The sequence below is a fragment of the Arachis ipaensis genome, chromosome B10 (genome assembly GCF_000816755.2).
Source record: "Arachis ipaensis cultivar K30076 chromosome B10, Araip1.1, whole genome shotgun sequence".
Classification (NCBI taxonomy): domain Eukaryota; kingdom Viridiplantae; phylum Streptophyta; class Magnoliopsida; order Fabales; family Fabaceae; genus Arachis; species Arachis ipaensis.
The window spans coordinates 15,385,809-15,410,604 of NC_029794.2; the positions used below are offsets into that span (position 1 = coordinate 15,385,809).

General features: G+C 33.4%; 3 pseudogenes; all 3 read right to left on the reverse strand.

The window, feature by feature from the left end:
• Nucleotides 1-2,874, reverse strand: LOC107620220 (annotated as a pseudogene).
• Nucleotides 4,585-5,808, reverse strand: LOC107620222 (annotated as a pseudogene).
• Nucleotides 8,561-9,776, reverse strand: LOC107620223 (annotated as a pseudogene).

A 24,796-nucleotide genomic window follows, 5' to 3' on the forward strand; every position in this document is an offset into this window, starting at 1 on the left:
TCAAAGTTGGGCATTTCTTTGGAGAAATTGATGGTATGGTGCAAAATCTTCCTCTCCCAACTGAGGTTGTGATAAGTCATTTTCGACATCGTCATACTCTAAGTCTTGAGCAAAATTTTCTGCATAAGTGTTTCTTTCATCCTCAACAATCATATTATGTAATATAATACAAACTCTCATTATGTTGGCAAGCTTCTTCTTTTTCCAAAAGTGAGCTGGACCACGTATAATTACAAAGCGTGCTTGCAACACTCCAAATGATCGCTCCACATCTTTTCTTTGCCCTTTTTGGTATTGTGCAAATAACTTGTGTTTCTCCCCTTGTGGCTTTGAGATTGATTTGACAAATGTGACCCATTCAGGATAAATCCCATCTGCTAAATAGTATCCCATAGTATAATTATTACCATTAATAGTATAATGAGTAAAGTGACGTTTTTGTCCCCAACGTTTGGGGTAAATCCTATTTGTGCCCTAACGTTTAAATCGTCCTATTTGTATCCCTAACGTTTGTAAAAGTGATTCAATGTTATCCTGCTATCAATTACACATCATGAGCGCTTTAGTTTGAGTTTTAAAGATCTCTTCTTGAAGTTAGAATACAAATGTCTGGGATAGAATCGATGATCTACTCCGAAAAATAGCTTATCAAATGTTGAAACTAATTCCTACAACATTTACATAATTCACTTTTCTAGGGACATAATTGAATCTAAATACAAATAGTGGGTATAATATTAAAGTCGAACACATCCAAGTGAGACCTAATTGAGAATAATACATCCAAGTGAGAATAATTGAAAAATATAATCTGATTTGTTAGTATAATTGATAGTAGGATAATATTGAATCACTTTAATAAACGTTAAGGATACAAATAGGACGATTTAAACGTTAGGGACACAAATAGGACTTACCCAAAATGTTGGGGATAAAAACGATACTTTACTCTAGTATAATTTACCTCCGAAACACGGTCATTTAGAATATCATCAAAAACGGAAGAACGATCTAACACATTGATATTTTTATTTGAACCAGAAACTCCAAAGAATGCATCCATATCCAAAGGTCTGAAGATGCTACAACCTCAAGTATTATGGTTGCAACACCACGATAACCACTCATGTACAGTACCTTTCCACGCCTTTGGACAATTTTTCCATTGCCAATGCATGCAGTCAATGCTACCCAACATGCTAGGAAAGCCATGACTCTCCGCCATTAGTAGCAGGCGTCGTACATCATTTGGATTTGGTTTTCGCAAGTATTCACCCTCGAACACCAAAATGACACCTTCAACAAATTTTTTCAAGCATTCAATTGTAGTGTTCTCGCTTATGCGCACATAATCATCAACAGCATTAGCTGCTACGTCATATGCTAACATCCGTATCGCAGCGGTGCATTTTTGGAGTGGTGACAAGCCTCTTCTTCCAGTTGCATCAACCCTCTGTTGAAAATACGGATAGACGTTTGAGAGAGCATCTACTATCCGAAGGAACACATGTCTTCTCATTCGAAGTCTCGGTCGAAAAATGTCAGCATTATACACCGGTTCATCTGCAAAGTAATCTTGGAAAAGGCGATCATGTCCTGCTTCTCGATCTCTGTTGATCCATCTACGAGGAGTTGGGATAGAGCTTCTATTGATATCTTCTTCTTCTGAATCTTCGAATAAACACTTATCGATCTAATTATCTATGAGTGTTATCTTGCCGTCTTCTTTTGCCATACAAAGTCTCATTAAACATATCATCAAAATTTATAGCCATATCTTGAAATGTAATTTTTAGTACTCTTTCAAGGTGAGAAACAAGAGTTGAAATGGAGTTTGTAGAGTCATTAATAGTTGATATTTATAAGTGTGTTTGCAACAAGTACCTACTTCTCAACGGCTAGTTTTACAACGGCTACTTAACGGTCACTTTCATGAATAATAACGGCACAATAATTTGAAAAGTTACATCAGAAATGAATAAAATAGACTACATCATATACCAGTAATACGCAATAAAAATAAGAACATACTACGTAACTCTACGAATACAAAGAACTATTAAGTAAACCACTTCGTGATTATTTTTTCACATGCAATCTCATGAAAAGCTCATCGTTTTCACTCATTGTAGACGTGTCAGCATTAAGTATTTGCATATCCATTTTCCTTTCCCTTTCCTTAGCCATCCTTTCCATTTTCCTTTCTTTTGTATTTATCTCCACTTCTTTAATATACCTCTGAGTTTGTAATTCTTATTCTTTAATTGCCGCTTGAGTTTGTAATTCTTGTTCTTTCATTGCCGCTTGAATTTGTAACTCCTTCTCCTTCATTGCCATAATCTTTGCTTTAGGTGCCCCCTCCTCTTCTCTTTCTTTTTCCCTATCCATTAGTTCTTTTTCTCTAACATTCTTAATATCTTCCATGAGAAATAGCTTTTTAACAACCGATGATTTCTTTTCACTAAAATCTTCAGACATTTGTGCTTTTTCCTTACCTTTTTGCTTGCTCTTCTTTTGGCCTTGTGGGCGAACGGGAGAATCCACACCGGCTTCGTCTGCCAACGGTGTATCTGGGTTTGATGAGGATGAGAATGCTCTAGTTGCAATAACCTTGGTTCTCTTTGAGCCTCCACTCTGTGTAGGTAGTTGGCTTTTCCATTTTTTCTCCAAACGAAGCATGTTCCAATGCCTCTCAAAAGTGAATATTTGACCATAATTTGTGGAATACAGTTTATAGGCCAACTCCTTTATATCATTAGCATTCGAACCACTCCTTATGTTTCGACTAGCTTGATCGTAGCAACCAGCAAATTGTACAACAGCCTTGTTGATCTTATACCATCGTTTCTTACATGCAACTATTCCCCTTGTCATGTCGGAGCAAAATTCTACACAGTAGCTGTGAATTCGACTCCAAAATATTTTCCCCTTTAGATTGGCACCAACAATAGGGTCAGTTGAAACATTTAACTATGCACTGATCAGCATCTCATTCTCTTTTCAATGCCAGTGTTGAATACTATCTTGCCTCCGATCTTCAATATCATCATCATTGAGGTCGATAGAATATAATCCACGAGGGTTGGCAAAATCTGAATATTGCGAATTCGGACTAGGTTGTATCGGAGTCTGAGAAGATGGGTTAGAAGAGCCACCAACACCAGATGAGTTATATCTTGATGCACTGAATTGAGTTGGAAACAGCAAAGATGTTGGAGTAACATTTCCGATAGAGGGGTTAAAATGGTTGAAAATAAAAAATGTGGTGTTTGTGAATTTTGATTTTGTGGTTGGAATATAGGAAATTGATTATTATGAGGAGTTTGAAAATTGAAATTAGAAAGATTTTGTGAATTTGGATTTTGAAATGTATTTAGTAGTGTGAAGTTTTAATTTGGAACCTGAGAGTTTGAGATTTGAGATTGTTGGATATTTGGAGTTTGAGAAAAGTTTTGTAAATAATTGAAAAAAGAGTTGAGTTGGTTTGGATCCATTTTTTCGAACAAAAAATAATATAGCAGAACTTTGATTTCGTAAACTTGGAAGAAAATGAAGAAGAGTAGAAGAAATTGTGAGAATAGAAGTGTATGTAAGTGGTATATATAGAGTAATAAGATATTAATTTATTAATAATAACGGTAACATAGTAACGGCTAATTTCGAACGGCTAATTTTGCAACGGCTAGTTTTGCAACGTTTAATTTTAATAATGTGGTTAGCATTTTAAATTTTAAAAATAAAAATAACCAACCCAACCAAAAATTCTTTTGTTAAGTGTAAAAATTTAAATTTATTTTTTAATTTATTATAATTATTAATAAATTAATTATGATTTAATTATTTAATTAATTATTATTTAAATAATTAATATAAATTAATAATTAAATAGAAATATAATTATTTAATATAATTATTTAATTATTTCAAATTTTATATAATTATTTATTTTTATAATAACTTGCCAAGTGGCAAGTTATTTTGGTTAATATGAGTCCCTCCGAATGGGGACACTCTCTTCTTAAACTATTTGCAGGGACTCCATCTCTCTATGCTCCAACGGTAAGTTCCCCACATGTCAGAAAAAGTTGAATGGGAACCCAGCCGTTGGAGGTGCTCTAAGACCATCTCTAGTAGGAAACTCATCCCAATCTCTATTTATGGCCCACCTGTCATAAAAAATAACTCTACATCAGCTTTTGTGTCATGAATAGTAAATGGAAACTCAAAGCATCTCTCTCTTCTCCATTAGAAGGAACTAACTTTAGTTCCTATTGTGGTCTCACTTAATTAATTAATTAAAATACTTAAAATTAATGTAATTATTTTTTTCAATAATATTATTTAAATTTATAAATTTAAAAATAATTCACTATTAAAAGAAATTAATATTAAAAAAATTCATACGTAATAATAATACACAATATATAATTCGGGTTTACACTAATTTGTAAATTTACTTAATACAAAGAAAACCATAATTAAGCTCTATAGTTGACGACAAGCATTGTGAAAGTGTCATATGTGTTCAATCAAGTCCTCTTTCAATTGTCTATGCTGCTGCCTATTTCAAAGTTGGGCATTTCTTTAGAGAAATTGATGGTATGGTGCAAAATCTTCCTCTCCCAACTGAGGTTGTGATAAGCCATTTTCGACATCGTCATACTCTAAACCTTGAGCAAAATTTCCTGCATGAGTGTCTCTTTCATCCTCAACAATCATATTATGTAATATAATACAAGCTCTCATTATGTTGGCAAGCTTCTTCTTTTCCCAAAAGCGAGCTAGACCACGTATAATTACAAAGCGTGCTTGCAACACTCCAAATGCTCGCTCCACATCTTTTCTTTGCCCTTTTTGGAATTGTGCAAATAACTTGTGTTTCTCCCCTTGTGGCTTTGAGATTGATTTAACAAATGTGGCCCATTCAAGATAAATACCATCTGCTAAATAGTATCCCATAGTATAATTATTACCATTAATAGTATAATTATTTACCTCCGGAGCACGGTCATTTAGAATATCAACGAAAACTGGAGAACGATCTAACACATTGATATCGTTATTTAAACCAGAAACTCCAAAGAATGCATGCCATATCCAAAGGTCTGAAGATGCTACAACCTCAAGTACTATGGTCGCAAATCCACGATAACCACTCATGTACATACCTTTCCACGCCTTTGGACAATTTTTTCATTGCCAATGCATGCAGTCAATGCTACCCAACATGCCAGGAAAGCCACGACCCTCCACCATTTGTAGCAGTCGTCGTATATCATTTTGATTTGGTTTTCGCAAGTATTCATCCTCGAACACAGAAATGACACCTTCAACAAATTTTTTCAAGCATTCAATTGTGGTGCTCTCGCCTATGCGCACATAATCATCAACAGCATCAGCTGCTACGCCATATGCTAACATCCGTATAGCAGCGGTGCATTTTTGGAGTGGTGACAAGTTTCTTCTTCCAGTTGCATCAACCCTCTGTTGGAAATACGGATAGACGTTTGAGAGAGCGTCCACTATCCGAAGGAACACATGTCTTCTCATTCGAAATCTCCGTCGAAAAATATTAGCATTATACACCGGTTCATCTACAAAGTAATCTTGGAAAAGGCGATCATGTCCTGCTTCTCGATCTCTGTTGATCCATCTACAAGGAGTTGGGATAAAGCTTCTATCGATATCTTCTTCTTCTGAATCTTCGAATAAACACTCATCGATCCCATTATCTATGAGTGTGTTATCTTGCCGTCTTCTTTTGCCATACAAAGCCTCATTAAACATATCATTAAAATTTCTGGCCATATCTTGAAATGTAATTTTTAGTACTCTTTCGAGGCGAGAAACAAGAGTTGAAATGGAGTTGCAGAGTCATTAATAGTTGGTATTTATAACTGTGTCTGCAACAAGTACCTACTTCTCAACAGCTAATTTTACAATGGTTACTTAAGGGATAGTTTTGCAACGGCTACATAACGGTCACTTTCATGAACAATAACGGCACAATAATTTGAAAAGTTACATCAGAAATGAAAAAAATAGACTACATCGCATACCAGTAATACGCAATAAAAATAAGAACATACTACGTAAATCTACGAATACAAGGAACTATTAAGTAAACCACTTCGCGATTATTTTCTCACATGCAATCTCATGAAGAGCTCGTCGTTTTCACTCATTGTAGACGTGTCAGCATTAAGTATTTGCATATCCATTTTCCTTTCCCTTTCCTTAGCCATCCTTTCCATTTCCCTTTCTTTTGCATTTATCTCCATTTCTTTACTATACCTCTGAGTTTGTAATTCTTGTTCTTTCATTGCCCCTTGAATTTATAACTCCTTCTCCTTCATTGCTATAATCTTTACTTTATGTGCCCCCTGCTCTTCTCATTCTTTTTTCCTATCCATTATTTTTTTCTTTAACATTCTTAGAATCTTCTATGAGAGATAGTTTTTTAACAACCGATGATTTCTTTTCGCTAAGATCTTCAGACATTTGTACTTTTCTCTTACCTTTTCGCTTGCTCTTCTTTTATCCTTGTGGGCAAACGGTAGAATGCACACCGGGTTCGTCTACCAATGGTGTATCTGGGTTTGATGAGGATGAGTATGCCCAGTTGTAATAATCTTGGTTCTCTTTGAGCCTCCACTCTATGTAGGTAGTTGGCTTCTCTATTTTTTCTCCAAACGAAGCATGTTCCAATGCCTCTCAACAGTGAATTTTTTACCATAATTTGTGGAATAAAGTTTATAGACCAACTCCTTTATATCATTAGCATTCGAACCACTCCTTATATTTCGACTAGCTTGATCGTAGTAACCAGCAAATTGTGCAACAGCCTTGTTGATCTTATACCATCGTTTCTTACATGCAACTATTCCCCTTGTCATGTCGGAGCAAAATTCTACACAGTAGCTGTGAATTCGACTCCAAAATATTTTCCCCTTTTGATTGGCACCAACAATAGGGTCAGTTGAAACATTTAACCATGCACTGATCAGTATCTCATTCTCTTTTCAATGCCAGTGTTGAATACTATCTTGCCTCTGATCTTCAATATCATCATCATTGAGGTCGATAGCATCTAATCTACAAGGGTTGGCAAAATCTGAATATTGCGAATTCGGACTAGGTTGTATCGGAGTCTGAGAGGATGTGTTAGAAGAGCCACCAACACCAGATGAGTTATGTCTTGATGCAATGAATTGAGTTGGAAACAGCAAAGATGTTGGAGTAACATTTTCGATAGAGGGGTTAAATATGGATAAAAATAGAAAATGTGGTGTTTGTGAATTTTGATTTTATGGTTGGAATATAGAAAATTGATTATTATAAGGAGTTTGAAAATTGAAATTAGAAAGATTTTGTGAATTTGGATTTTGAAATGTATTTAGTAGTGTGAAGTTTTAATTTGGAACCTGAGAGTTTGAGATTTGAGATTGTTGGATATTTGGAGTTTGAGAAAAGTTTTGTAAATAATTGAAAAAAGAGTTGAGTTGGTTTGGATCCATTTTTTTGAACAAAAAATAATATCAATAGAACTTTGATTTCGTAAACTTGGAAGAAGATGAAGAAGAGTAGAAGAAAGTGTGAGAATAGAAGTGTATGTAAGTCATATATATAGAGTAATAAGATATTAATTTATTAATAATAACGGTAACATAGTAACGACTAATTTTGCATCGGCTAGTTTGCAACGACTAATTTTAATAATGTGGTTAGCATTTTAAATTTTAAAAATAAAAATAACCAACCCAACCAAAAATTCTTTTGTTAAGTGTAAAAATTTAAATTTATTTTTTAATGTAATTATTTAATATAATTAATTAATATTTAAATACTTTATATAAAATATTAATTAAATAGAGATATAATTATTTAATATAATTATTTAATTATTTCAGATTTTATATAATTATTTATTTTTATAATAACTTGCCAAGTGGCAAGTTTTTGGCAAGTTATTATTGGTTAATATGAGTCCCTTTGAATGGGGACTCTCTCTTCTTAAACTATGTACAGGGACTCCATCTCTCTATAGTCCAACGGTAGGTTCTCCCACATGTTAGAAAAAGTTGAATGGGAACCTAGCCATTGGAGGTGATCTAAGACCATCACTAGTAAAAAACTCATCACAATCGCTATTTATGGTCCATCTGTCATAAAAAATAACTCCACATCAACTTTTGCGTCATAAACAGTAAATAGGAACTCAAAGCATCTCTCACTTTTCCATTAGAAAAAACTAACTTTAGTCTTTGTTGTGGTCCCACTTAATTAATTAATTAAAATACTTAAAATTAATGTAATTATTTTTTCAATAATATTATTTAAATTTATAAATTTAAAAATAATTCACTATTAAAAGATATTAATTATTAAAAAATTCATATGTAACAATAATACACAATATATAATTTGGGATAACACTAATTTATAAATTTACTTAATACAAAGAAAATCATAATTAAGGTTTATAGTTGACGACAAGCAATGTGAAAGTGCCATATGTATTCAATCAAGTCCTCTTTCAATTGTCTATGCTGGCATGCTGCTACCTATTTCGAAGTTGGGCATTTCTTTGGTGAAATTGATGGTATAGTACAAAATCTTTCTCTGCCAACTGAGGTTGTGATAAGCCATTTTCGACATCGTCATACTCTAAGCCTTGAGCAAAATTTTTCGCATAAGTGTCTCTTACATCCTCAACAATCATATTATGTAATATAATACAAGCTCTCATTATGTTGGCAAGCTTCTTCTTTTCCCAAAAGCGATCTGGACCACGTATAATTGCAAAGCGTACTTGCAACACTCCGAATGCTCGCTCCACATCTTTTCTTTGCCCTTTTGGTATTGTGCAAATAACTTGCGTTTCTCCCATTGTGGCTTTGAGATTGATTTGACAAATGTGGCCCATTCAGGATAAATACCATCTGCTAAATAGTATAATTATTACCATCAATAGTATAATTTACCTCCAGAGCACGGTCATTTAGAATATCATCGAACACTGGAGAACGATCTAAGACATTGATATCGTTATTTGTACCAGAAACTCCAAAGAACGCATGTCATATCCAAAGGTCTGAAGATGCTACAACCTCAAGTACTATGGTTGCAACCCCACGATAACCACTCATGTACATATCTTTCCACGTCTTTGGACAATTTCTCCGTTGCCAATGCATGCAGTCAATGCTAACCATCATGCTAGGAAAGCCACAACACTCCGCCATTCGTACCAGGCATCATACATCATTTGGATTTGGTTTTCGCAAGTATTCATCTTCGAACACTGAAATGACACCATCAACAAATTTTTCCAAGAATTCAATTGTAGTGCTCTCGCCTATGCGCACATAATCATCAACAGCATCAGCTGCTACGCCATATGCTAACATCCGTATCGCAACAGTGCATTTTTGGAGTGGTGACAAGCCTCTTCTTCCAGTTGCATCAACCATCTGTTGAAAATATGGATAGACGTTTGAGAGAGCATCTACTATCCGAAGGAACACATGTCTTCTCATTTGAAATATCCGTCGGAAAATGTCAGCATTATACACCGGTTCATCTGCAAAGTAATCTTGGAAAAGGCAATCATGTCCTGCTTCTCGATCTCTGTTGATCCATCTACGAGGAGTTGGGATAGAGCTTCTATCGATATCTTGTTCTTCTGAATCTTTGAATAAACACTCATCGATCCAATTATCTATGAGTCTGTTATCTTGCCTTCTTCTTTTGCCATACAAAGCCTCATTAAACATATCATCAAAATTTCTAGCTATATCTTGAAATGTAATTTTTAATACTCTTTCGAGGTGAGAAACAAGAGTTGAAATGGAGTTGCAGAGTCATTAATAGTTGATATTTATAAGTATGTCTGCAACAAGTACCTACTTCTCAACAGCTAGTTTTACAACGGCTACTTAACGAATAGTTTTGTAATGACTACTTAACAACTAGTTTTGCAACGGCTACTTAACGGTCATTTTCATGAACAATAACAGCACAATAATTTGAAAAGTTACATCAGAAATGAATAAAACAGACTACATCGCATACCAGTAATACGCAATAAAAATAAGAACATACTATGTAACTCTACGAATACAAGGAACTATTAAGTAAACCACTTCGCGATTATTTTCTCGCATGCAATCTCATGAAGAGCTCGTCGTTTTCACTCATTGTAGACGTTTCAGCATTAAGTATTTGCATATCCATTTCCCTTTCCTTAGCCATCCTTTCCGTTTCCCTTTCTTTTGCATTTATCTCCATTTCTTTAATATACATCTGAGTTTGTAATTCTTGTTCTTTCATTGCCGCTTGAGTTTGTAATTCTTGTTATTTCATTGCCGCTTGTTTCATTGCCGCTTGAGTTTGTAATTCTTGTTCTTTCATTGCCGCTTGAATTTGTAACTCTTTCTCCTTCATTGCCATAATCTTTGCTTTTTGTGCCCTATCCTCATCTCTTTCTTTTTCCCTATCCATTAGTTCCTTTTCTCTAACATTCTTAATATCTTCCATGAGAGATAGTTTTTTAACAACCGATGATTTCTTTTCGTTAATATCTTCAGACATTTGTGCTTTTTCCTTACCTTTTCGCTTGCTCTTCTTTTATCCTTGTGGGCGAACGGGAGATTCCACACCGGGTTCGTCTGCCAACGGTGTATCTGGGTTTGATGAGGATGAGTATACTCCAGTTGCACTAACCTTGGTTCTTTTTGAGCCTCCACTCTGTGAGGTAGTTGGCTTCTCCATTTTTGCTTTAAACGAAGCACGTTCCAATACCTCCCAAAAGTGAATTTTGACCATAATTTGTGGAATAAAATTTATAGGCCAACTCCCTTATATCATCAGCATTCGCACCACTCTTTATGTTTTAACAAGCTTGATCATAGCAACCAGCAAATTGTGCAATAGCCTTGTTGATTTTATACCATCATTTCTTACATGCAACTACCCCCCTTGTCCTGTCAGAGCAAAATTCTACACAGTAGTTGTGAATTCGACTTTAAAATATTTCTCCCTTTTGATCGGTACCAACAATAGGGTCAGTTGAAACATTTAACCATGCACTGATCAGCATCTCATCCTCTTTTCAATACCAGTATTGAATACTATATTGCCTCCGATCTTCAATATCATCATCATTGAGATCGATAGCATCTAATCCATGAGGGTTAGCAAAATCTGAATATTGCGAATTGGGACTAGGTTGTATCGGAGTCTGAGAGGATGGGTTAGAAGAGCCACCAACACCAGATGAGTTATGTCTTGATGCACTGAATTGAGTTGGAAACAGCAAGAATATTGGAGTAACATTTCCGATAGAGGGGTTAAAGATGGATGAAAATAAAAAATGTGGTGTTTGTGAATTTTGATTTTGTGGTTGGAATATAGGAAATTGATTATTATAAGGAGTTTGAAAATTGAAATTAGGAAGATTTTGTGGATTTGGATTTTGAAATGTATTTGGTAGTATGAAGTTTTAATTTGTAACTTGAGAGTTTGAGGTTTGAGATTGTTGGGTATTTGGAGTTTGAGAAAAGTTTTGTAAATAATTGAAAAAAGAATTGAGTTGGTTTGGATCCATTTTTTCGAACAAAAAATAATATCAGTAGAACTTTGATTTCGTAAACTTGGAAGAAGATGAAGAAGAGTAGAAGAAAGTGTGAGAATAGAAGTGTATTTAAGTGGTATATATAGAGTAATAAGATATTAATTTATTAATAACATCGGTAACATAGTAACGGCTAGTTTCCAACGGCTAACTTTGCAACGGCTAGTTTTGCAACGGCTAATTTTAATAATGTGATTAGCATTTTAAATTTTAAAAATAAAAATAACCAACCCAACCAAAAATTATTTTGTAAGGTGTAAAAATTGTCGAGTGGCAAGTTATTATTAGTTAATATGAGTTCCTCTGAATGGGGACTCTCTCTTCTTAAACTATGTGCAGGGACTCCATCTCTCTATGCTCCAACGGTAGGTTCTCCACATGTTAGAAAAAGTTAAACCCAGTAGAGAACTCATCCCAATCCCTATTTATGACCCAGCTGTCATAAAAAATAACTCCACATTAGCTTTTGCGTCATAAACAGTAAATAGGAATTCAAAGTATCTCTCTCTTCTCCATTAGAAGGATCTAACTTTAGTCCCTGTTGTGGTCCCACTTAATTAATTAATTAAAATACTTAAAATTAATGTAATTATTTTTTGTCAATAATATTATTTAGATTTATAAATTTAAAAATAATTCACTATTAAAAGATATTAATATTAAAAAATTCATATGTAACAATAATACACAATATATAATTTGGGATTACACTAATTTGTAAAATTACTTAATACAAAGAAAAGAAAAATTAAGCTCTATAGTTGACGACAAGCATTGTGAAATTGCCATATGTGTTCAATCAAGTCCTCTTTCAATTGTTTATGATGCTGCCTATTTTGACGTTGGGCGTTTCTTTGGAGAAATTGATGGTATGGTGCAAAATCTTTCTCTCCCAAGTGAGGTTGTGTTAAGCCATTTTCGACATCGTCATACTCTAAGTCTTGAGCAAAATTTCCTGCAAAAGTGTCTCTTTCATCCTCAACAATCATATTATGTAATATAATACAAGCTCTCATTATGTTGGCAAGTTTCTTCTTTTCCCAAAAGCGAGATGAACCACGTATAATTGCAAAGCGTGCTTGCAACACTCCAAATGCTTGCTCCACATCTTTTCTTTGCCCTTCTTGGTATTGTGCAAATAACTTGTGTTTCTCCCCTTGTGGCTTTTGTAATACTCTAACTTTCAGCACGTCATGATCGTACAAAAAGTGAGGCGTTACTGACCTGTTTTCCGTATTTACTATTTAATACTGAGCCTTTAGTTCGATTTCGCATTTCAATTTTTAAGAAAAAGCCGAAAACTTGTATTTTTTTTTATTAATCAAACCCAATCATTAAAGAGCACCAAGTAATAACAATCACATAATTATTAATAATAATAAATATTGTACAAAAGAAATCAAAAGGAATTTAGATATAACTCCTATCCCTCTGTATAAAATGAAATCTTAACTAACAAAGGCGAGGGAATTCTAGGAAAGCGACTCAACACATAAACTTAACCCAAATAAGACTAATAATCGCCCGCAGTTTCAAACTCAGTCTTCGAACCTGTGTCACTGAAAGGGTGGAAGATTTTGGGGTGAGAACAAACCACGCGTTCTTAGTAGGGAATGGGAATGTCGTAAGAGTAATGAAATAAAATGTAAATAATTAACTTTACTCAATAAAATTATATTTTTATCAAACCTTTTGAAAATAATTTTTACTATTATTTTATATAATTAATTACCTTCTTTAAATTTCCGAACTTAAGACAAATCTCAATCACAACCTCAGTTCTCAGTCACCTCAATACACAAACTAATAGTACAGAAAACAGATCAACACACAAACAAATAGTAATAAGACAAACAGCACAATCACAGAGAGACAAGATAAGCAAACACAATCAAATACAAATGTGCAAACAATGATGATGCATGTCTAGTCTTATCGCATGTAATGAGCTCATTTGTCGGTTTCGACCCGCACCCGACGAAATCCGACTCGCAAGTCAGATAAGGCATTCCAGCGGCATAACTTTTGCAAGTTTCTACTTCTTGCAGGCGCTGATTCTCCAGGTGAAGTATGTCGAACATGACCTCTGCAAGTACTTGCAGGCACTAATTCTCCAGCTGAAGTATGTGCCACTTTCTCCTGGAAGCCATTCCATACACACGGGCATCCTCGCACAATCATTCACACATAAATCCCACGGCTTAACATTCTCACATCGACACCTTAACTAGTTACTTTTTGTCACCCTTTTGTGACCTTTTATTCATTTCATAATCACATGTGCCGTGTTCTCTTTCCTCTTTCCTTCTTTCTTTTAACAAACCGAACTCAAATAATAACTTGAAACAAAATATATTCTCAAAAAAACTGAATGTAAAACCTTATACTTTCTTAATAAATCAAGCTGAAAATAAGACTTTCTGTAATAAATTGAAATTAAATATTTTTCAGTAATTAAAACGTTTTCTTTAAAGCTAAGCCACTTTCTATTTTAATAAAATTCAGACCTTTTAAATCTTTCAAATCTTATGTTATTGAGTGAAACCAATAATTATTAATAAATCAAATCAATAATTTCTCAAAATCAGCTTATAAATCATATTTTAAAAATAAAATTACTTTTCGTATATTTTTACTTAAAATTGGACTTCACCACCCTTTTCGGGTCCCAATCGAACTATTCTCAACCTTTTTTTTTTTCAAAGCGTTTCCAATAACTCAAACTAATTCCAATATCATAAATTATTTTCAAATTTTAATTCAATACCAACAAATCAAACCAAAATCAATCTCACCAATTAATCACTCACAATAACGAAACTAGTCATAATCACGGCCATAACCCAAACTCAATTCAACAATTACTCATACAACAAATTTTTAATAATCAACTGAGCATATTCAAATTAATAAATAACGCCAGATTAATCACCAACAATCTCAATTTTATCATTTTTCATCAGTTAATCAAACGAGACATTTATGAATTATTTACAGTTACTCACTAAACTTCAATGGCATTCGTAAATTAAAAGTTAATTTTGAAATAAATCTCCTACCGTACGAAATCAAAGTCAATAAAAATTTTCGAGAAATTTTTGACCGAACTGCTGAAGAAGAAAACGTCAGAAATCGTCTATGCCTCCTAAAATTCTAATTGGCCGAATTCAAGGGGTAAGAAAGCTACATCACCGTCAACTTTCACCGATCAAAAGTGACGCTAACGTGTAGAGAAGGAAGATACAAACACTTTTACCGAATTAGATTTTTTATTAGAATTACGGATCGCAAAAAATCGAAGCCAGAAGTTCAGAGGTTCCATGATTTCTCAATCTCTTTCTCTCACGGCCTTTCTTTCATTTTCTTATGGTTTCGGTCATGAATGAGAAGAAATGAAGAAGATTAAGGATAATAGTGATTTGTGGTGGTTAAAGTTGCGTTAGGTGTCAAGGTTGGATATATACATATTGCATTAAAGTCACGTTTCATGATTAAGGGAATGGTTATATGTATTAAAGGGTTACAAGCCACGTTCCCCCTATAATGATGATAATGAATTATTATAAGTGAATATATATATATATATATATGGGATTTTTTTGTGGCCAAGAATATAGTAGTTAAAAATGATCAAGTTTTGACTGATTTGTATAAAAAGAGTAAGTGGCGACAATAATAATTATAAATGATTTTATTAGATGTGTGAGTGTTATATGTACTGCAGGGTACATTTGTAATTATATTTTTAAAAAAGTACTCCATGTATATGGGCTTTATATGTAATTGGACAAAAACAAACATCAAACAATTGCTATTTTTTTTTAAAGTTAATCTAATATAAGGTGTTATCTAATTCTTCTTGACAAAATGTTTTTTCAAATTATTAAAGTTATTTTTTTTTTCAAAAAAATTTATTATTTAATTAGACAAAATGTATTTCGAAAATAAAAATTTCATTAAAGTGATGAGAGTAGTTTTAATGATTACGTACATAATTACTATTTACTATTAATTAAAAAATATTAGCTAAATATTTGTATTATATATTTTAAATTACAAAATAGATAAATATAAAATATGCGTAAACAATTTTTTATTAAATATACCACATGTTGTTATGAAATTGTTCTATAATTATTCACGTTATTTTATTAAACTATGCTACTATTTTTATTAGAGAAATGTTAAGGGATCATTAAAATTTATTCTTTTAGCTATCATTTAATCATAGACTCAATTCTTTTAGTCTAATTTTTTTAATCTAGTAATCCAACAACATATTTTATCTCATATTTTTAAACATTGATGGCTAAATAATGACCAAAAGTAGAATTAAAATTTTAGACAAAATAAAAGAAATTAAACCTTTTTATTTTTTCGACAAAATAAAATAGTTGAAATAGATGAAGCAATAAAATTTATTAGTTTAATGAATAATTTATTTTTTTTAATTTTTTTTGGACTTGGTTCAAAGTCCACAAAAATAAATCTGACTCAAAGAATGGCTAAGTTTTGACGGGTGATCTATGAATAATATGAGAGTATAAATTTATAAAGTGTCTAAATTTTATAAGAAAATATTATTATTTTGAATAAAAATAACTATTAAACAGTATTGTTGATATTACTATAGTTATTATTATTTTTGTTCTTGGTATTATTGATATTATTGTTGTTATTATTAAAAGAGAAATTTTTGGAGAATATTAATCTTTAGTTCTTTTGGCCATCTTTTGGTCAATATAAATATTAAATTATCTTTAATAGATAAATTTTATTAATTTATGTATTTAAACTCTGAAAAATTTGAATGCAAATGGTAATGATTTATGTGTGTAAAATTTTGATAAACATAGGTGCAAATTATATGCTTATTGTGTATAAAATTTCTGTAAATATGAGTATAAATTATTATCGGTTAAGTGCTGGAGGGATATTTAAAAGTTAAATAATATTTTTGCTATTGTTACGTCTTAATATTTTTCGAATTATACTATATAAATCTGGTTAGATTTATAAAATTTCTTTATTATAATTATTTGTTACCATAAAATCTAAAATATATAAAATTTATGCTGACGTGCCACTTTAGACGGTTATATATAGGTTACTTTTTTCGAAAATAAATTTATGGTTTAAAATTATATGTTTGTAGAAACACTTTTTTTTGTTCAAAATTAAATACAAAATTTGAATTTCAGTTTTTATTAATTGTTAAGCTTTTTTCATCTTTTATTGTAACATGCAGGGGCAATAATGACTTCATCCACCCCTCAAATTTTAAAGAACTATACTTACATATGAAATATATGTCTAAGAAAATAAAAAATATTATATAATTTAATAATTTTATATGTGTTATTTTTTATTATGTGATAGGTTTATAGCTTAATTCTCTTCATATTAAAAATTTTAGATCTCTCTGACAACATAAATACAAAAATATTTTATACACAACTAGAATTAAAATATATTTTTCATAATTTTACATGGATATTCTAAGAAAATACGAGTAATTTTTTTTGTTTTTTACTTTTACGTTTTATGCTTGTCAGTGTCCATTTATTCTTTAATGAGTAATTTTTCGCATACAAGTGATTTTCCATACAAGTCATACAAGTCATTTATAAACACGCCGTTTCACGTTTTTTTTTTTTGCCTCTTTTTCTTCTTCTTCTTTCTCCGTGCTTCCTCTTCCTCTTCCTCTTCTTCTTCTTCTTCTTCTTTCTCTGTGTCTCTTTTTCTTCTCTTCTTCCCTCTTTTTTTATTGAAATTTCTTCTCCTCTTTTCGTTTTCTCTTTCTCCTTCATCAAAATCACCAGAAAAAACGAAGAAACATTATTCAAGGTACGTTTCTTGCCTTCTCTTTCTTCTTCTTCTTCTTCTTGCTACACGTTCTTCTTCCTCTTCCTGTTCTTCTTCTTCATTTACGTGCTTTTCTCTTTGTTTTCTTTCTTCGTTATTCTCGGTTTCCATTGTTTTTTGACATCAAGCTCTGAAATCGTTTTTGAAGAAGAAGAAGCAGCAGCAGAAGATGAGGAGGAAAAAGAGAAAGAGTTCTGAATTATGCATAAGGTGTACTTCAACGAATTTTGGATGTATTTCTTAAATTCTTTGGGTGTATTTTTGTAATCCTTTGGGTGTATTTCTATAATTCTTTGGGTGTATTAATTTCAAGAAGAAATATACTGTCTCTCCCTATATTGGGTGTATTTCTTAAATCCTTTGGGTGTATTTCTATAATCGTTTGGTTTATTTCTGTAACTGTTTTGGTGTATTTCTGTAATCTTTTGGATGTATTTCTATAATCGTTTGGGTGTATTTTTGTAATCATTCGGGTGTATTTCTGAAGTTCCATCATCTTCAAAACAATTTCAAAGCTTGATTTCAGAAATCATGAAAATCGAAAAAAACAGAAGGATATCGAAGGCAAAGAGAGAACGCTTTTCCATACAAATCATACAAGTCATTTATATTCACACACGCGCGTGTTAGGCCCAACTTCTGTAACGAGCGTGTTAGGCCCAACTTGTAAGACTTGTAAACAAAAATGACTTGTATGTGTAGCACTCATCTTCTTTAATTTTAAAACTTATAGTTTTGGAATTAACAAATAATATGCATAATTATGGATAGACTAATTAAAAAATTAAGAATTTTTAGTTAAATAAAAAATAATAAATTAAAATCTTAAAAAGGCATAAAAATTAACAAATTTACTTCACAAATTGTGGTAGTTTTGCAGGTTTTATATTATATTTATTTCTTTAAAATCTTGTACAAGGACCACACTTATATAAATATTGAGAGGACAAAAAAAAAAATTAACAATGCATTTAATTTTAAGACAATCCCGTATGAATAATTTTTAACTAGTTTATTTAATTAAGTCAATTCTTGAAAGTATGACATTATGAATTTATGATTTATGGAAATCAGATTTAATATGGATTGATAAAGCGAACAAGTAAATCTTATTAAAAAAATTATTATGAATATTTTTAATAAGAACAATGCTACATGATCAACAATTATTATTATTTTTTGTCAGCACTTAACCGATAATAATTTGTACTCGTATTTACAGAGATTTTATACACAATAAACGTATAATTTGCACCTATATTTACCAAAATTTTGCACACATGAATTATTATCACTTGCATCCAAATTTTTCAGAGTTTAAACACATAAATTAATAAAATTTATTTATTAAATATAATTTAGTATTTATATTGACCAAAAAATGGCCAAAAGAACTAAAGATTAACAATCTCCAAAAATTTCTTTTTTAATAATAACAATAATAATATCAATAATACCAAGAACAAAAATAATAATAACTATGGTAATATCAACAATATTGTTTAATAGTTATTTTTATTCAAAATAATAATATTTTCTTATAAAATTTAGACACTTTATAAATTTATACTCTTATATAATTCATATTTTTAAAATAAAATAATAAAAAGAGGAATACTAGAGGATTATCAAAATTTATTATTTTTGGTATTAATATTTAAAAATATGAGATAAAATATGTTGTTGGATTACTAGAATAAAAAAATTAGACTAAATAAATTGAGTCTATGGTTAAATGATAGCTAAAAAAAATAAATTTTAATATTCCCTTAACATTTCTTTAATAAGAATAGTAGCATAATTTGATAAAATAACGTAAATAATTATAAAATAATTTTATAACAACATGTGGTATATTTAATAAATAATTGTCTACGCATATTTTATATTTATCTATTTCGTAATTTAAAATATATAATATAAATACTTAGCTAATATTTTTCAATTAATAGTAAATAGTAATTATGTACGTAACCATTAAAACTACTCTCATCACTTTAATGGAATTTTTATTTTTGAAATACATTTTGTCTAATTAAATAATAAATTTTTTTGAAAAAAACTTTAATAATTATTTGAGAAAACATTTTGTCAAAAGAATTAGATAACACCTTATATTAGATTAATTTAAAAAAAATAGCAATTGTTTGATGTTTGTTTTTGTCCAATTACATATAAAGCCATATACATGGAGCACTTTTTTAAAAATGTAATTACAAATATACCCTGCAGTACATATAGCACTCACACACCTAATAGAATCATTCACAATTATTACTGTCGTCACTTATCCTTTTTATACAAGTCAATCAAAATTTGGTCATTCTTGGTCACTATATTCTTGGCCACCAAAGAACTCCCCATTTATGTATATATGTAACAAATCTTTCTTTGTTTCTTCCATAGTTTTGGCCACAATTTTGATCCACCGGAGATCTTTAAAGATATAGTTACAGTGGCACTAGTTTTTACTGGGTTTCAACATGTTTCGTGAGTGGGTAAAATGAGAGGCCATTCTGCATTCCTGAGTGCCTTGATGGAACGATAGAGGCTGAAAACCCACACGTTTCACCTTCTAGTCGGCAAAGTGACTGTGACGCTGAAAGACGTGACACATACTTGACCTCCCAAGTAATTGGGAGCCCGTCATGGGTAGAACGGACAACAGTCACCAGTTTTTGGTGGAGAACTGCTTCGTTTATTTTAGTTGAGAGTCCGGTCCGTACGATCACGTCTTGGGTAAGGTAAATCTTGCATGGGTCCGACGGTGCCGAGACACCGAACCTTCTGACACGCAGGAGTCCATTGAACGGTACGTCTGGGCTCACATTTTTTAGGTGCTCGGAACGATTGTATTTTCAGATAAGTCTACCACTTCATTGAACTCAAAATTTTTGCCTCTACTTCGAGATTTCCACCGGATTCCACTATACAATTGGGGGGCAGCCAGTCTGGCACATCTATATAGATCGATGTGTCGTGCATCACGATACAACTATAAAGAGATGGATGGGCCAGTCATTCTACTTTTTGTTTGGGCGTGGGAGCGTATGCCATTCCTGGCGCCTATTCCCCGCGACGAGCTCGTCGATGTTAGTATTCCACTTGTGCGACGGTATTGTTTATCGTTGTTATTATTGTTGTTGTTGTTGTTGTTGTTGGCGCCGACTAAATAGATATATACGAAGGTCTACCTGCACGCTGAGGACATCGGCTAGGCTATGTCCCTCCCGTCCACATATAGTACACCGGCGAAGACCACGCATATCCCGCGAATCCATCTCATTCAAGTAGCAGGTTGACTTCGGTCTTCCTTTTGTCGCACGCCTCAATGTCCAATTGGCGATCACCTTCACTCCTTCATATCTAGCCCACGTAGATGGGTCACCCATCGGAACAAATTCGCCTCTGTACACCTTGCAAATTTCAGACATCTTGTACACTTCATGCACATATAATTGCCAATCAAGACGTTGGTTAACGCAACATGCAAGAACGTGGCGACATGGGAGTCGCTCGACCTGGAAATGGCCACAATCACAGTATCGTTGCACAAGGTTAACAGTGTAAATAGAACCATCTTGTATTTCGCAAACGTCAAACATCTCATTGCGCCTGTCAAACCGATTGACGACAATGTTTCCTGCACGTCGAAAACTTTCTTCAACTCTTTTGGTAGCAAATTTTGAATACGTAAATCCGTTGTGGAGACGCTCATGAGCCTCGGTGCTCTTCCGAGTGAACAACTCATTCAGCCGATAGAAAGTTGACCGGACCAAGGCAGTCACAGGAAGGTTGCGTGCCCCCTTCAGGACAAAATTTATGCACTCTACCAAGTTTGTCGTCATATGTCCCCAACGATAACCCAATCGAATGCCAACACCCATCTTCGAACACCGATCTCATCGCACCATTGAGTGTATGCCTCACCCCACTCTTTAAGCCTTTGGTAGTTTTTGTTGTACTCATGTTCCGTCCTAGAATAACAGGCTATGTAATCATAAGCAGATCCCACAAAATTACTATGAATAGGACAATAACAGCGAATTCAAATACTTGTGTTAACCACGAGTTTATGAAAATACAGAGCCTTGAACCTCCTTAAGAAGTTAGACTCAATGTGCCTAATGCAGAACATGTGCCACGCGACCTAATAAAGGCAGTCACTGGAAGGTTGCGTGCACCCTTCAGGACAGAATTTATGCACTCTACCAAGTTTGTCGTCATATGTCCCCAACGATAACCCAATCGAATGCCAACACCCATCTTCGAACACCGATCTCATCGCACCATTGAGTGTATGCCTCACCCCACTCTTTAAGCCTTTGGTAGTTTTTGTTGTACTCATGTTCCGTCCTAGAATAACAGGCTATGTAATCATAAGCAGATCCCACAAAATTACTATGAATAGGACAATAACAGCGAATTCAAATACTTGTGTTAACCACGAGTTTATGAAAATACAGAGCCTTGAACCTCCTTAAGAAGTTAGACTCAATGTGCCTAATGCAGAACATGTGCCACGCTCTTGGTGGTGACCATGCACCGTTACTGCAAGCTATTGCTGCATCGATGGAGTTATGGCGGTCAGAAATAATGCACATGCCATCAATGGTAAACATATCTCCGCAAATTGGTTAGGAAAAACTCCCACGCATCTGCCATCTCACCCTCGACTGCAATAGGCATAATGTTTTGGTTCCCATCTTGTGCAACCGCAACTAGAAGTGCACCTCTATATTTTTCGTATAGGTGTGTGCCATCAACCTGTACCAATGGCTTGCAGTGTCTGAATGCTACAATACACGGATAGAAGCTCCAAAAAATGCGATGGAGAACTCTTACACCTTGAACCTTCTCACTCTCACGGTAAACGGAGAGCATTTTTATTTAAACACGAGACCTTGACATCTTCGCAGTCATTGCTTTCAACCATACTGGCAGAGTCTGGTAAGAAACTTCCCAATCACCGAAAACTTTTGCGACAAATTTCTACTTTGCCAACCAAGCCTTGCAGTAACTTACAATGTAGTTGAACCTGGATTGAACTTCTGCAATAATAGACTTCACCATTATCGACAGGTTTGCTTCAACCAACGGCCTAATAGCATCTGCAATTGTGTCTGAGTCCAACATGGCATGATCTTGTGAAATCGTCCCCATGGTGCACGTGTGTTTGCCACTGTTTTTCCTAATCTCCCAACAAGCTTTCTTTTGAATCAAGCTAGCTCGGATAAGCCAATCGCACCCTACACCATAACCCTTGCATTTTGCATAGAATGTCTGCGGCTTAGACTCATACACAGTGTAATCAACTCCTCTAGAGATAGTGTAGCTTTTGATTGCAGATATCACCGACTCTCTAGAACCAAATTCTATTCCAACACTAAACTCACCATCTTCCGCTGCAATGTTGCCTTCACTACGACATGCGAACCACCATCAGTCGGACAAGGAAAATAAAATAAATGGTAGTGATAACTTTAATTAATAATCATAACATACCCATATTCGCATACTCAAAAAAATCCGGGGCATGCATGGCTTCGAGATCCGGAGTCCGCATTAAAAGACGGAACACCAAAGGGGTGCTGGCTTACAATCGCATCTGCTTCATTTTGCACTGCTTAATTGCCTGCCAGGTCTCCGTCATCATTTTTGCCATCGACTTCATAGTTGGCTTCAAACTCCTCTTCACTGTTGTTGTTATCTTCTTCCCAATCTATATCCCCGAGTTCATCAACATTGACCTCCTCGCCAACCGCATCCAGCCCCGTATGTTGTTCGAACTCAACGTACAGCTCTGTCATCGGCACGTGAAATCGGATTTGTTGATAAATACAGAACATCTGCTGCATACTTATGTCGTCGGTGATGGACATTATTTGAAACTGTATCAGCTCACCAAATACTTGTACAGGAATCCTGTATAAAATGTTGCTCACCCTTTTCGAAATGTGACTTTGTATTTTATCACAAAGACCATTTTACAACTCTACAAAACTCATGGTCCATGGAATAACAAATAAAAACGGGCATTTACAAACAAAACTTACTCATTCGTTTGTGTTTGGTATAATCTCACCGTTATAATATACTCACAAATTTGCAATACATTCCATAACCTCTTCACATAATCCGACTTTTTTGACACAACTAATTGCCCAAAAAAACTCAACTATGACATATATGCAAGAAAGAGGAATAGGAGTAGAAGTGAAGAAGGATGAAATTGCATTTCGTATTTATAGACATGGCTCTCGATTAAAATATTGTTTCTTATAGAAAACGCAACCTGCGTTTTGAGGCCTTCAAGAAAAAGTTTCTGACACTAAACAAAATGCAAGCTGCGTTTGTGGGTTTCAAAAGAAAATTAAATATTGCCCATTTGAAAAATGCAAGCTGCGTTTGGGCTAGTACCAAAAGGAAAAAAAATGGGAAAATGTGACACCGCTAAACGCAGCCTGCGTTTGGTTATTTTCATAAACAAAAGAAAATAAAAAACAAAATAAAATGTTAAATGCAAGTTGCGATTGGTTGCGATTTGTATCTGACACTATAACAGCAAAAATTTTTAACACACATTTCTGGTACTGAAATGGTGTTAAGAGCCAGTAACTATTTATATGAGTTGTCTAAATGATCCGTAATGGGATTATCCATAATAGGAAAAACCATAATCTCCTTTCTACATTTTTTTTTTGTTTCTCATGGCATCCCCCAGCCCGACAGCTCAAGAATTAATCCGTCGCGGATCTGAGCTCCATTTAAGGGTCTACCGCTGACCAATGAGTTGCTGCATACACAATGCGAGATTCGAACCTCTGGCACTTGCTTAAGCAGGCGAGTGAGTTAAACACTCGACCAACCCAAGTTGGTTTTCTTTCTACATTTTACATCCACCACTTTCTCCACTTCTCATCTTTATGTTTCTAGATGATCTCTTGGCTTCTTTTACATAGAAGAAATCAAGAAAAATCTCTCAATATCTAAATCTTTTTAATGTAAAGTTTTTGGTTAGTTCTAATCTTCTATGAACTACTTTCACCTTCTACCTTCTAGAATTAGACAGAGCCTAATTCTTAAGAAGTGTCATATACTCATATATGCCATAGTTTAATAGAAGTTGGTTCTCAGGGTGAAAGGAGGTCAAAAAATAGTTTGCAAGGTATATGAAGTTTTTCTAAGTTGATTCCAAGTTTGCAAGGTTGTATTTGGATGAAATAATTATAGAGGGTAATGTAGGTTTTTAATATATTTAAATTAATTATTGATAATAAATTAATAATGCTTGGA